The sequence below is a fragment of the Dendrobates tinctorius genome, unplaced genomic scaffold (assembly GCF_039654945.1).
Source record: "Dendrobates tinctorius isolate UK_male_01 unplaced genomic scaffold, ASM3965494v1 ptg000025l, whole genome shotgun sequence".
NCBI classification, from domain to species: domain Eukaryota; kingdom Metazoa; phylum Chordata; class Amphibia; order Anura; family Dendrobatidae; genus Dendrobates; species Dendrobates tinctorius.
The window spans coordinates 3,799,060-3,812,641 of NW_027361693.1; the positions used below are offsets into that span (position 1 = coordinate 3,799,060).

At 47.4% G+C, this 13,582-nt stretch overlaps 1 protein-coding gene across 1 annotated transcript in view; it reads left to right on the forward strand.

Annotated features, from left to right (window-relative positions):
* The window catches only part of MARCHF11 (membrane associated ring-CH-type finger 11), a 79,262-nt gene that overhangs the window by 1,524 nt on the left and 64,156 nt on the right, over nt 1–13,582 (forward strand). The window lies entirely within an intron of this gene.

Here is a 13,582-nt window from a genome sequence, read left to right on the forward strand (position 1 = left end):
TGCCCTGTGCCTGACAGACCCCAATACACAATAGCGCCATGTGCCTTACCAGCCTAATATACAGCAGTGCCCTGTGCCTGACCATCCCAATACACTGGTACCCTGCACCTGTGCCTGACCAGTCCAATATACAGCAGTGCCCTGTACCTGACAGACCCCAATATACAGCAGTGCCCTATGCCTGACCAGCCCAATGCACAGGTACCCTGCACCACCTGAGCCTGACCAGCCCAATATACTGGTACACTGCACCTGTGCCTGACCAGCTCAATATACAGCAGTGCTCTGTGCCTGACAGACCCCAATACACAGCAGCGCCCTGTGCCTGACAGACCCCAATACACAGCAGTGCCCTGTGCCCGACAGACCCCAACACAGCAGTGCCCTGTGCCCGACAGACCCCGATACACAGCAGTGCCCGCCTGACAGACCCCAATACATCAGTGCCTGACAGACCCCAATACACAGCAGTGCCCTGTGCCTGACAGACCCCAATACAGCAGTGCCCTGTGCCTGACAGACCCCAATACACAGCAGTGCCCTGTGCCTGACAGACCCCAATACACAGCAGTGCCCTGTGCCCGACAGACCCCAATACATCAGTGCCCTGTGCCCGACAGACCCCAATACACAGCAGTGCCCTGTGCCCGGCAGACCCCAATACACAGCAGTGCCCTGTGCCCGGCAGACCCCAATACACAGCAGTGCCCTGTGCCCGACAGACCCCAATACACAGCAGTGCCCTGTGCCTGACAGACCCCAATACACAGCAGTGCCCTGTGCCCGACGACCCCAATACACAGCAGTGCCCTGTGCCCGACGACCCCAATACACAGCAGTGCCCTGTGCCTGGCAGACCCCAATGCGCAGCAGTGCTCTGTGCCCGACAGACCCCGATGCACAGCAGTGCCCTGTGCCCGACAGACCCCGATGCACAGCAGTGCCCTGTGCCCGACAGACCCCAATACACAGCAGTGCCCTGTGCCCGACAGACCCCAATACACAGCAGTGCCCTGTGCCCGACAGACCCCAATACACAGCAGTGCCCTGTGCCCGACAGACCCCAATACACAGCAGTGCCCTGTGCCCGACAGACCCCAATACACAGCAGTGCCCTGTGCGCGACAGACCCCAATACACAGCAGTGCCCTGTGCCCGACAGACCCCAATACACAGCAGTGCCCTGTGCCCGACAGACCCCAATACACAGCAGTGCCGTGTGCCCGACAGACCCCAATACACAGCAGTGCCGTGTGCCCGACAGACCCCGATACACAGCAGTGCCCTGTGCCCGACAGACCCCGATACACAGCAGTGCCCTGTGCCCGACAGACCCCGATACACAGCAGTGCCCTGTGCCCGGCAGACCCCGATACACAGCAGTGCCCTGTGCCCGGCAGACCCCAATGCACAGCAGTGCCCTGTGCCCGGCAGACCCCAATACACAGCAGTGCCCTGTGCCCGACAGACCCCAATACACAGCAGTGCCCTGTGCCCGACAGACCCCAATACACAGCAGTGCCCTGTGCCCGACAGACCCCAATACACAGCAGTGCCCTGTGCCCGACAGACCCCAATACACAGCAGTGCCCTGTGCCCGACAGACCCCAATACACAGCAGTGCCCTGTGCCCGACATACCCCAATACACAGCAGTGCCCTGTGCCTGACCAGCTCAATATACAGCAGCGCCCTGTGCCTGACACCCCGATACACAGCAGTGCCCTGTGCCTGACCAGCTCAATATACAGCAGTGCCTGACAGACCCCAATACACAGCAGCGCCCTGTGCCTGACAGACCCCAATACACAGCAGTGCCCTGTGCCTGACAACCCGATACACAGCAGTGCCCTGTGCCCGACATACCCCAATACACAGCAGTGCCCTGTGCCTGACCAGCTCAATATACAGCAGCGCCCTGTGCCTGACACCCCGATACACAGCAGTGCCCTGTGCCTGACCAGCTCAATATACAGCAGTGCCTGACAGACCCCAATACACAGCAGCGCCCTGTGCCTGACCAGCCCAATACACAATAGCGCCATGTGCCTTACCAGCCTAATATACAGCAGTGCCCTGTGCCTGACCATCCCAATACACTGGTACCCTGCACCTGTGCCTGACCAGTCCAATATACAGCAGTGCCCTATGCCTGACCAGCCCAATGCACAGGTACCCTGCACCACCTGAGCCTGACCAGCTCAATATACTGGTACCCTGCACCAGTGCCTGACCAGCTCAATATACAGCAGTGCTCTGTGCCTGACAGACCCCAATACACAGCAGTGCCCTGTGCTCGACAGACCCCAATACACAGCAGTGCCCTGTGCCTTACCCGCCTAATATATAGGAGTGCCCTGTGCTCGACAGACCCCAATACACAGAAGCACCCTGTGCCTAACCAGCCCAATACACAGCAGCGCCATGTGCCTTACTAGCCTAATATGCAGCAGTGCCCTGTGCCTGACCAGCCCAATGCACAGCAGTGCCTTGCACCACCAGTGCCAGACCAGCCCAATACACTGGTACTCTGCACCTGTGCATAACCAGACCAATATATAGCAGTACTATGTACCTGTGCCTGACCATACCAATATATAGCAGTACTCTGCACCTGCGCCTGACCAGACCAATATATGGCAGTACTCTGCACCTGCGCCTGACCAGACCAATATATGGCAGTACTCTGCACCTGCGCCTGACCATACCAATATATAGCAGTACTATGTACCTGTGCCTGACCATACGAGTTTATAGCAGTACTCTGCACCTGCGCCTGACCAGACCAATATATGGCAGTACTCTGCACCTGCGCCTGACCAGACCAATATATGGCAGTACTCTGCACCTGCGCCTGACCAGACCAATATATGGCAGTACTTTGCACCTGCGCCTGACCATACCAATATATAGCAGTACTCTGCACCTGTGCATGACCAGACCAATATATGGCAGTACTCTGCACCTTTGGATGAACAGACCAATATATAGCAGTACTCTGCACCTGTGCATGACTAGACCAATATATGGCAGTACTCTGCACCTTGCCTGTCCAGACCAATATGTAGCAGTACTCTGCACCTGTGCATGACCAGACCAATATATAGCAGTACTCTGCACCTGTGCATGACCAGACCAATATATAGCAGTACTCTGCACCTGTGCATGACCAGACCAATATATGGCAGTACTCTGCACCTGTGCCGGACCAGACCAATATATAGCAGTACTCTGCACCTGTGCCGGACCAGACCAATATATAGCAGTACTCTGCACCTGTGCATGACCAGACCAATATATAGCAGTACTCTGCACCTGTGCATGACCAGACCAATATATAGCAGTACTCTGCACCTGTGCATGACCAGACCAATATATAGCAGTACTCTGCACCTGTGCATGACCAGACCAATATGTAGCAATACTCTGCACCTGTGCATGACCAGACCAATATATAGCAGTACTCTGCACCTGTGCCGGACCAGACCAATATATAGCAGTACTCTGCACCTGTGCCGGACCAGACCAATATATAGCAGTACTCTGCACCTGTGCATGACCAGACCAGTATATAGCAGTACTCTGCACCTGTGCCTGACCAGACCAATATATAGCAGTACTCTGCACCTGTGCATGACCAGACCAGTATATAGCAGTACTCTGCACCTGTGCATGACCAGACCAATATATGGCATTATTCTGCACCTGTGCATGACCAGACCAGTATATAGCAGTACTCTGCACCTGTGCATGAACAGACCAGTATATAGCAGTACTCTGCACCTGTGCCTGACCAGACCAATATATGGCAGTATTCTGCACCTGTGCATGACCAGACCAATATATAGCAGCATTCTGCACCTGTGCCTGACCAGACCAGTATATAGCAGTACTCTGCACCTGTGCCTGACCAGACCAATATATGGCAGTATTATGCACCTGTGCATGACCAGACCAGTATATAGCAGTACTCTGCACCTGTGCATGACCAGACCAATGTATAGCAGTACTCTGCACCTGTGCCTGAAGAGCTCAATACAAATATCTGACCAGCCCAGTCTACTGCGGTACCCTGCACTTGTTCCTGACCAAGAATCTGAGACTAATAAACTACATATACATATAACATATATACAACCTGAGAGTAATATACAACATGTACATCCTGAAGATTATATTCAGATCCTGAGGATAGTATAGAACAGAACATACACAAATATATGAATAATGTGGATAATATACAGTACTTTATGCTCACACGTGTGTGCCCACACGCACACAACAGTATACAGCATATATACATATATAAATCCTGAGGATAACATACAACATATACTTATATACATATTCTTAGTAAAATAGAGAATATACTATAACTCCACATACACATCCTGAGGACAATATGCTACATATATATGTACAATGGGCAGGAGGTCACCAAATCTGTCAGATTGTGAGGCCATCATGTGTGTGCAGCCCTTTTCAGGTCACCCCACAGATTTTCAACAGAAGTCAGGTGTGGGCTCTGGCTGGGTGATTCCAAAGCCTTGAACTTCTTCTGGCAAAGCCATTCTTTTGTTGATTCGGTATACATATGATCATTCTTGTGCTGAACTGTGAAATTCGTCATCACTGAGGCCTAAAGGTTTTGTTGCAAAATTGACTGATATTTAAAACTTCATAATTCTCTTTGACTAAAGCTCCAGTTCCAACTGCCGAAAAACAATCCCAAAGCATAACATTACTTCCACAATGCTTCAATGTGGGTATGGTGTTATTTTGGCGATGCCCAGTCTTGGCTTTGCACCAAACATATCTTTTGTAATTATGACCAAAAAGTTAATCCTTTGTCTCACTAGACCATGACAGGTCATTGTTGGGCTTGAATGTTTTTGTTAGAAAATGCTTTTGTCTTGCAACACTACCTCGTAGGCCAGGCACACAACTAGTACTTGCCAGAAATTCCTATAATGTTTCTAAAGGCCTCTTGGCTGCCTCTCAGACCAATTTTCTTCTTGTCTTCATCAATTTTTGTAAGCCGTCCAGTTCTCGGTAATGTCACTGTTGTGACAAAGTTAAGCCACTTCTTGATGACTGTCGTCACAGTGTTTCATGGTATATCTAATGACTTGGAAATTTGTTTATACCCTTCTCTTGACTGATATCTTTAAACAATGAGCTCCCTTTGCTGTGTTGTAAGCTGTTTACAGACCACGACTTTTGTTGTAATGGGTCGCCCTCCCAGGGCCTTGGGGTACTCGGTACTGGGCCGGTGTCGGCGGGATGTGCCACAGCAGCGGCGACCCGCTCCGTGGCCCTGGGCACCCAATTATCAAGGGAAGTTCGAATGGTGGTGGAATGTAGTTAGATGAATAGTTCGTGACGCCACCTGTGGTGTTCGGCAAGTGAGTTGTTAGGCCGACGCTGCATGCAGATCCTCTGGGACTGATGGTGGGTTGCAGCCAAGATGGTGTAGCTCCCCACAGGTGGAGCTGTAGTCCCAGGGTAGTGTAGATGCTGGTACCCAGATGTAGCGGTACCCAGTATGTTGGCGCAGGAATGAATGGAGGACACCAGGGCCTGTAGCTCCAAAGCTTCACTCACAGTCTGCAGCACATACAGGTGTCCGCCTCCGCGCCGTGCCCTCCGGGTCAGGGACCCAGTCAACCTCCAGGCAAGACGGAACGCTCGCCTCCAACACTCCACCAACATGCGCCCTTCCGATCGTCTCCTCTATAGCGCCTTTAAGTGTGAAGTACTCCCAGTACTGTGTTACACTGGAGTGCCTCCTGACAGATGTTCCCAAGAACTCTACTTGTAAGGCAGACAGTTGTAGCCTGCCTCGGGGACTCCTTGCTCCTGAGTCCCGGCTCACTATCCAAGTTGCTGTTGTGCCCCCAAGTCTTAGATGGGAGTAGTGCATTTACAGCCCACTACTCCATCGGTGTCTGCTGCAGAACCATTAGTGTCCATACAACACCGGGGACCGGGCCCCGGCCTTGTACTTAGAACTTCTAGGCAGGGTTCTTCCTCTAACCCACGTCCTCTGTGTTCCCTTTTACTCCTACGTTCCGTACTTGTCTTTCTTTCCTATGGAAGCTCAGGCTTCAGTTCAATTTCTTTCTCCTTCTTTCCTTTCCCGTGCCAGCTGGCTCAGATCACTGAGGCAGCTGCAGCACTCCTTCCTCCATCCCTCTTCCAGGGATCTCCTTTCCTCACTCCTCTCTGAGTGACTTCCTCCCTCAGACTGACCTGTAATTCTAAACCTCCCCGCTCTTTTATGTATTCTAACTCCACCCACCTCCCAGCATGTCTCGTGTTCCAAGCAGGGAGCCACCAAAGGTGCTCTGCTACACTCCAAGCAGGGAGCCGCAATGTGTCTTTGCTGAACTACTCTGTTTGGGGTGCGAGTGTTGGAGCGTGGTCAGGAGCCTCCAACTTACCTGGATGGTGGGGCATCGCACCTTAGGAGAAGATGCAGTACCTCTGTGGTGACTGAGCCTCAGGGGCGCCACAGTAACATTCAACTAAGAAAATGTCAGGAAAATCTTAGTAGAACAGCTGCATTTTATAAGCGATAATCAGAATCCCTGTAAATGAGGACAGCTGATGTACTGACAACTATTTACCACAAGTTTAACCCCTTCGCCTCGAAGCCTATTTTCTCCTTCCTGACCAGGACAATATTTACAATTCTGACCACTGTCAATTTATGAGGTAATAACTCTGGAGCTTCAATGGATCCCGGTGATTCTGAGATTGTTTTCTCATGACATATTGTACTTTATGATACTGGTAAAATTTCTTTGATATGACTTGTGTTTATTTGTGAAAAAAATGGAAATTTGGTGAAAATTTAGCAATTTTCAAAATTTAAATTTTTATGCCCTTAAATCAGAGAGTCATATCACACAAAATAGTTAATAAATGACATTTCCCACATGTCTACTTTACAGTACATGAGCAAAATTTTGGAAACATATTTGTCAGGAAGTTATAAGGGTTAAAAGTTAACCAGCGATTTCTCATTTTTCCGACCAAATTTTCAAAACCTTTTTTTTAGTGACATCACATTTGAAGTGACTTTGAGTGGTCTATATAACAGAAAATACCCAAAATTACACCATTCTATAAACTGCACCCTTCAAGGTGTTAAAAACCATTTTCAAGACGTTTTTTAACCCTTCAGGTGCTTCACAGGAATTTTTGAAATGTGGAAGAAAAAAATAAACATTAACTTTTCTTTCACCAAAATGTTCCTTTAGACCTATTTTTTTTTTACTTTTGCAAGGGTAACAGGAGAAACTGGACCATACATTGTGCAATTTCTCCTGAGCATGCCGATACCCCATATGTGGGGGAAATCTACTGTTTGGGCGCACGGCAGGGCTTGGAAGGGAAGAAACCCATTTCACTTTTTGAATGTGAAATTTGCTGGAATAATTAGCAGTTGCCATGTCGCGTTTGGAGAGCCAATGGAAACAAGTGGAAACCCCCCACAAGTGACACCGTTTTGGAAACTAGACCCCTTAGGGAATTTAGCTAGATGTGGATTGAGCACCTTAAACCCCCAGGTGCTTCACAGAAGTTTAGAACGTTAAGTCGTGAAAATAAAGAAAATCACATTTTTCCGAGATAAATCTTTTTTGAATCCATATTTTGCATTTTCATAAGGTTAACAGGAGAAATTGCTCCATTCAATTTGTTGTGCAATTTCTCCTGAGTACGCAGATACCCAGTATGTGGAGGAAAAGAACTGTTTGGGTGCACAGCAGGGCTTGGAAGGGAAGGAACGCCATTTGACTTTTTGAATGTAAAATATGCTGGAATAATTAGCGGTTGCCATGTCGCGTTTGGCGAGCCCCTGATGTGCCTAAACATTGGAAACCCCCCACAAGTGACACTATTTTGGAAGCTAGACCCCTAAGGGAATTTATGTAGATGTGAATTGAGCACCTTGAACCCCCAGGTGCTTCACAGAAGTTTATAACGTTAAGCTGTGAAAATAAAAAGAAAAACAAATTTTTCCCGCAAAAATCTTTTTTAGCTACAAATTTTGTATTTTCACAAGGGCAAAAGGAGATAATGGACCCCAAAGTTTGTTGTGCAATTTCTCCTGAGTTCATCGATACACCTTATGTGGTCAAAAACTATTTTTCAGGCACAGTGCAAAGCTCAGAAGGGAAGTAGCGCCATATTACAGTGCAGATTTTGCTGCACTTGTTGAGGGTATCATGTTGTGCAGTGATTATATTGACACCACAGGTGGGTCACAGACTGTGATACCATTGGGCAGTGAAGAAAAAATAATTTACATTTTTACCACCAAGATTGTGTGTTAGCCACAAGTTTTACATTTTCACACTGGGAAATGGGTAAAAATGGCACCAGAATTTGTCCCACAATTTCTACTGAACGTGGCAATACCCCATATGTGGCTGTACAGTACTACTTAGCCATACGGACCGCTATTTGCCTCCTGGAGCGCAGATTTTCCTAGACTAGTTTGCGGATTCCATATAAAGAGCACCTAAAGTACTAGAATAGCAGAATCCCCCCTTAAGTGACCCCATTTTGGAAATTATACCCCTTTGGGAATTTATCTAGAGATGTAGTGATGATTTTGACTCCATGGGTGTTTTCCAGAAACAGGTAACAGTGGATGTTGCTGAGTGAAAATTGCAAACTGCCATTGTAGTGACCAGCACGATGTAGTGATGTTATGCCCAGCCCCTGCTTCTGGAGACATGCACCCGTAAGCTAGATGGGCTGTCATCACTACAGAAATGCCAAACGTGGGCGCTAAATGTTGTTTAGGCACACTGGGGCTCAGAAGGGAGGGGGACATTTGGATTTTGAAGCGGAGAATTTGCTGAATTTGTTTTGGAGGGTGAGAAGCCATTTCGCTTTTCCAGAACCTTTGTGCTACCAGTAACGTGGAAGCCTCCTATATTTCCGTTAACAGATGACGAACCTTGCTTTATGGGGATTGAGTTGAAGCTTGTAGGCCTCTTTCACACTTCAGTTGTTTAACGTCAGTTGAAGTCCGCCTATTTTAGAAAAAAACGGATCCGCCATTTTTTTGGCGGAATCCATTTTTTCCCATAGACTTACATTAGCGGCAGATTGTGATGTATGGTTGTCCGTTGCATCTGTTTTTTGATGGATCCATTTGAATTTTAGCATCCGCCGTCTGAAGTGGACGGACAAAGGAACGTTTTTTTAGCGGCGGACCCGCTTTTTTAAACTGAGCATGCCCAGAAGATTTTACCATGCAAGCAATTTAACCCTAAATGCCGTTCAGGAACAGACCCAAAGAAATCTATCTCTATCTCTCTCTTCTGTTCCTTTAAATTTCATACACTGGCGGATCCGTCCACATAACGGATCTGGTGCATCCGTTTTTTACATAGCGGAAACGGATCCGTTTTTTCACACTTTGGCGGATTTCAACTGACGTCAAAAGACTGAAGTGAGAAAGAGGCCTTATTGGGAACATTTTGCATAACATTTGGGATCACAGTTATCCGGCGCTCTACACTGAGCATTTACATTGAGGTTTCTATCTAAAAACCTGTGTGACGTGATTCAGATGAAACCCCCGAGGGATCCATTCACTATAATGAGGCAGCAGAGTTACTCTGGACTCCGTCTGGCCTCTGTTTAGCGGTGTCCTTTTCAGAAGTGCACAAACCTGTGACCGACACCACTTTTTATGCAATCCTAAAAAGACTGGACACTGCTGGATCACAGGTCCTATGGCGTCCACAGTGACTCCATCTGCCTCATTATAGGGAATTTTCTGCCGGGGGTAACGTCTGAATCACTTATTTCAGAGATTTACATGGAAACCCCAGTGTAAGCACTCAGCGCAGAGCGAAGGATAAATGTTAGCCGAGCCTTACTTGTGTTCTTTGGGAGGCTGAATGAAAAAAATCAACAGCATGTGAAGAATTGGTTTTATTTATTTTTTATGCCGTTCCTCGTGCGGTATAAATGATTAGGCGGCTTTATTCTTCAGGCCGGTGCGATTACAGCGATACCAGATTTATATCGGGTTTTTATGTATGGCTGCTGTCACACGCTAAAAGACACTTTTTATTGAGAAAACTACCGTATATACTCGAGTATAAGTCGATCCGAGTATAAGTCGACCCCCCTAATTTTGCCACAAAAAACTGGGAGAACTTATTGACTCGAGTATAAGTCTAGGGTGGGAAATGCTCCATAGATTATTCCCCCATATGGTGTCCTCAGAAGAAGCTCCATAGATTATTCCCCCATATGCTGCCCCCATAAGAAGCTCCATAGATTGTTCCCCCATATGCTGCCACCATAAGAAGCTCCATAGATTGTTCCCCCATATGCTGCCACCATAAGAAGCTCCATAGATTGTTCCCCCATATGCTGCCCCATAAGAAGCTCCATAGATTGTTCCCCCATATGCTGACCCCAGAAGAAGCTCCATAGATTGTTCCCCCATATGCTGACCCCAGAAGAAGCTCCATAGATTGTTCCCCCATATGCTGACCCCAGAAGAAGCTCCATAGATTGTTCCCCCATATACTGCCCCCATGCTGCTGCTGCATGTAAAAATAAAAAAATGACATTCTCACCTCTCCGTCGCTGGGTGTCAGATTCTCACCTGTCCTGCGTCCATGGCTGCTCACCGCTATCTGCCACGTCATCAGTCAGTGACGTTCAGACTGCAGGGGGCGCGGCGCACACTAACCACGTCACCGCACCCTCTGCTGTCTGAAGTCACTGACCGATGACAGACAGCAGCAAGCAGCCATGGACGCAGGACAGGTGAGTATCACTATACTTACCCGTCCTCACGCTGTGTCTTGAGCCCCCAGCTTCTCCGCGCTCTCTCTTCCTGCCTTCAGCGGTCATGTGGTACCGCTCATTAAAACTCATGAATATGCGCATATTCATGAGTTTTAATGAGCGGCACCACGTGACCGCTGAAGGCAGGAAGAGAGAGCACGGGGAGAAGCTGGGGGCTCAAGACACAGCGTCAGGACGGCTAAGTATGACCTGACACATCCGCCCCCTCCGACCCCCTTTGTATATGACTCGAATATAAGACGAGAGCGGGACTTTCAGCCCAATTTTTTGGGCTGAAAATCTCGACTTATATTCGAGTATATACGGTAGTTTTTGCTTCACGATATTTTGAGAGCTATAATTTTTTCATATTTCTCTCAACAGTCATGTGAGGTCTTGTTTTTTGTGGGACGAGCTAACATATTTATTGGTACCATTTTCAGGCACGTGACATTTTTTGATCGCTTTCTATTTTGATTTTTGGGAGATAGAATGAACAAAAGCCAGCAATTCAGGAAATGTTTTTGTTTTTTGCTTTTTATACCGTTCCGCGTGTAGTATAATTGGTAAGGCAGCTTTATTCTTCGGTTCCTCACAATGACAGCGATACCTCATTTATATCTTTTTTTATGTTTTGGCGCTTTTACACAATAAAAACAATTTTATAGAAAAAATTATTATTTTTGCATCGCTTTATTCTGAGAGCTATAACTTTTTTATTTTTCTGCTGATAGTGCTGTATGGCAGCTTATTTTATGCGGGACAAGATGACATTTTGAGCTGTACCATTTTTATTTACATCCGTCTTTTGATTGCGTGTTATTGCACTTTTTGTTCAGTGGTATGATTATAAAGCATTGTTTATTTGCCTCTTTTTTTTTTACAGTGTTCACTGAAGGGGTTAACTAGTGGGACAGTTTTATAGAGTGGGTCATTACGAACGCAGCGATACTAATATGTTTACTTTTATTTTTTATTTGCATAAATAAATGTATTTATTGGGAAAATATTTCTTTCTTTTTTTTTCTTTATCTAGGGATTTTTAAAAAAATATTTTCACACATTGTAATTTTTTTTAACTTTTTTACATTGTCCCAGGATGGGACATTGCTATATTGCATCAGATCGCTGATCTGGCACTAGGAGGCTTGCCGGTGCCTGCTCTCAGCAGGCTCTCACAAGCCACCTTCCTTGCAGGACCCGGAAGGACCCCACGGCCATCTTGGTGCCCCCTCCCTGCGTGATGCCCCTCTATGTCGCTGTCACTACTAACAGAAGGGTTAAATGCCCACCCACGATCGGTGCTAACACCGATTGTGGGCGTTGCTGCGGGGTGTCAGCTGTCATATACAGCTGACACCAGCCCATGATCGCCACTGCACTCAGCGTGAGGCCGCGTGATTGTGCCGTCATACTAGTATTGCTGTTTGTGGGAATGCAGCCCCTGCAGAGCATTACTAGTACGGCGCATGTCGGGAAGGGGATAATCCATGTGAGAAACTAGATGGTGGCCCGATTCTATCGCATCGGGTATTCTAGAGTCTCTGTTAAAATAAAAATAGTTATATACTCACCTCCCGATGCCCCCCCGGACTCTTTCTCTCCTCTCACCACGCTCCCGGCATCTTCCGATCCCAGTAATGCTTTGCGCGAAATACCGCTGATGACGTCGTGCTCTCGCGAGAGTGACATCATCTCCAGCCCTTCTCGCTAAGCATTACTGGGACCGGAAGAGCGTGGTGAGAGGCGGGACAGATTCCAGGGGCCGTCAGAAGGTGAGTATATAACTATTTTTATAACTATTTTTTATTTTAACAGAGACTCTAGAATACCCAATGCTATAGAATTGGGCCACCATCTAGTGTATTATACTCCTGTTACACCTGGAGCTGCTGTCACTGTTCTGCTGTTACCTAAAGTATTGTACTCCAGTTACAGGCAGAGCTGCAGTCACTGTTCTGCCCTTACCTAATGTATTGTACGCAAGCTACACCCAGAGCTGCAGTCACTGTTCTGCTGTTTCCTAATGTACTCCTGTTACACCCAGAGCTGCAGTCACTGTTCTGCTTTTACCTAATGTATTGTACTCCAGTTACACCCAGAGCTGCTTTCACTGTTCTGCTGTTATCTAATGTATTGTACTCCAGTTACTCCCAGAGCTGCAGTCACTGTTCTGCTTTTACCTAATGCATTGTAGTCCAGTTACACCCAGAGCTGCAGTCACCGTTCTGCTCTTACCTAATGTATTGTACTCCAGTTACACCCAGAGCTGCAGTCACTGTTCTGCTTTTACCTAATGCATTGTAGTCCAGTCACACCCAGAGCTGCAGTCACCGTTCTGCTCTTACCTAATGTATTATACTCCTGTTACAGCCAGAGCTGCAGTCACTGTTCAGATCTTACCTAATGTATTGTACTCCAGTTACACCCAGAGCTGCAGTCACTTTTCTGCTGTTACCTAATGTATTGTACGCAAGTTACAACCAGAGCTGCAGTCACAGTTGTGCTCTTACCTAATGTATTATACTCCTGTTACACCCAGAGCTGCTGTCACTGGTCAGATATTACCTAATGTATTGTATTCCAGTTACACCCAGAGCTGCTGTCACTGTTCTGCTGTTACCTAATGTATTGTTCTCCAGAATATGTACAGGACTGTGCCTGTGTAATGAGCGACGCAGCAGTGATGCCTTTAACAGCTGTAATGTGCCTGTACAATAAGCGATGCGGCCGTGTTGCCAAGACAATTAAGC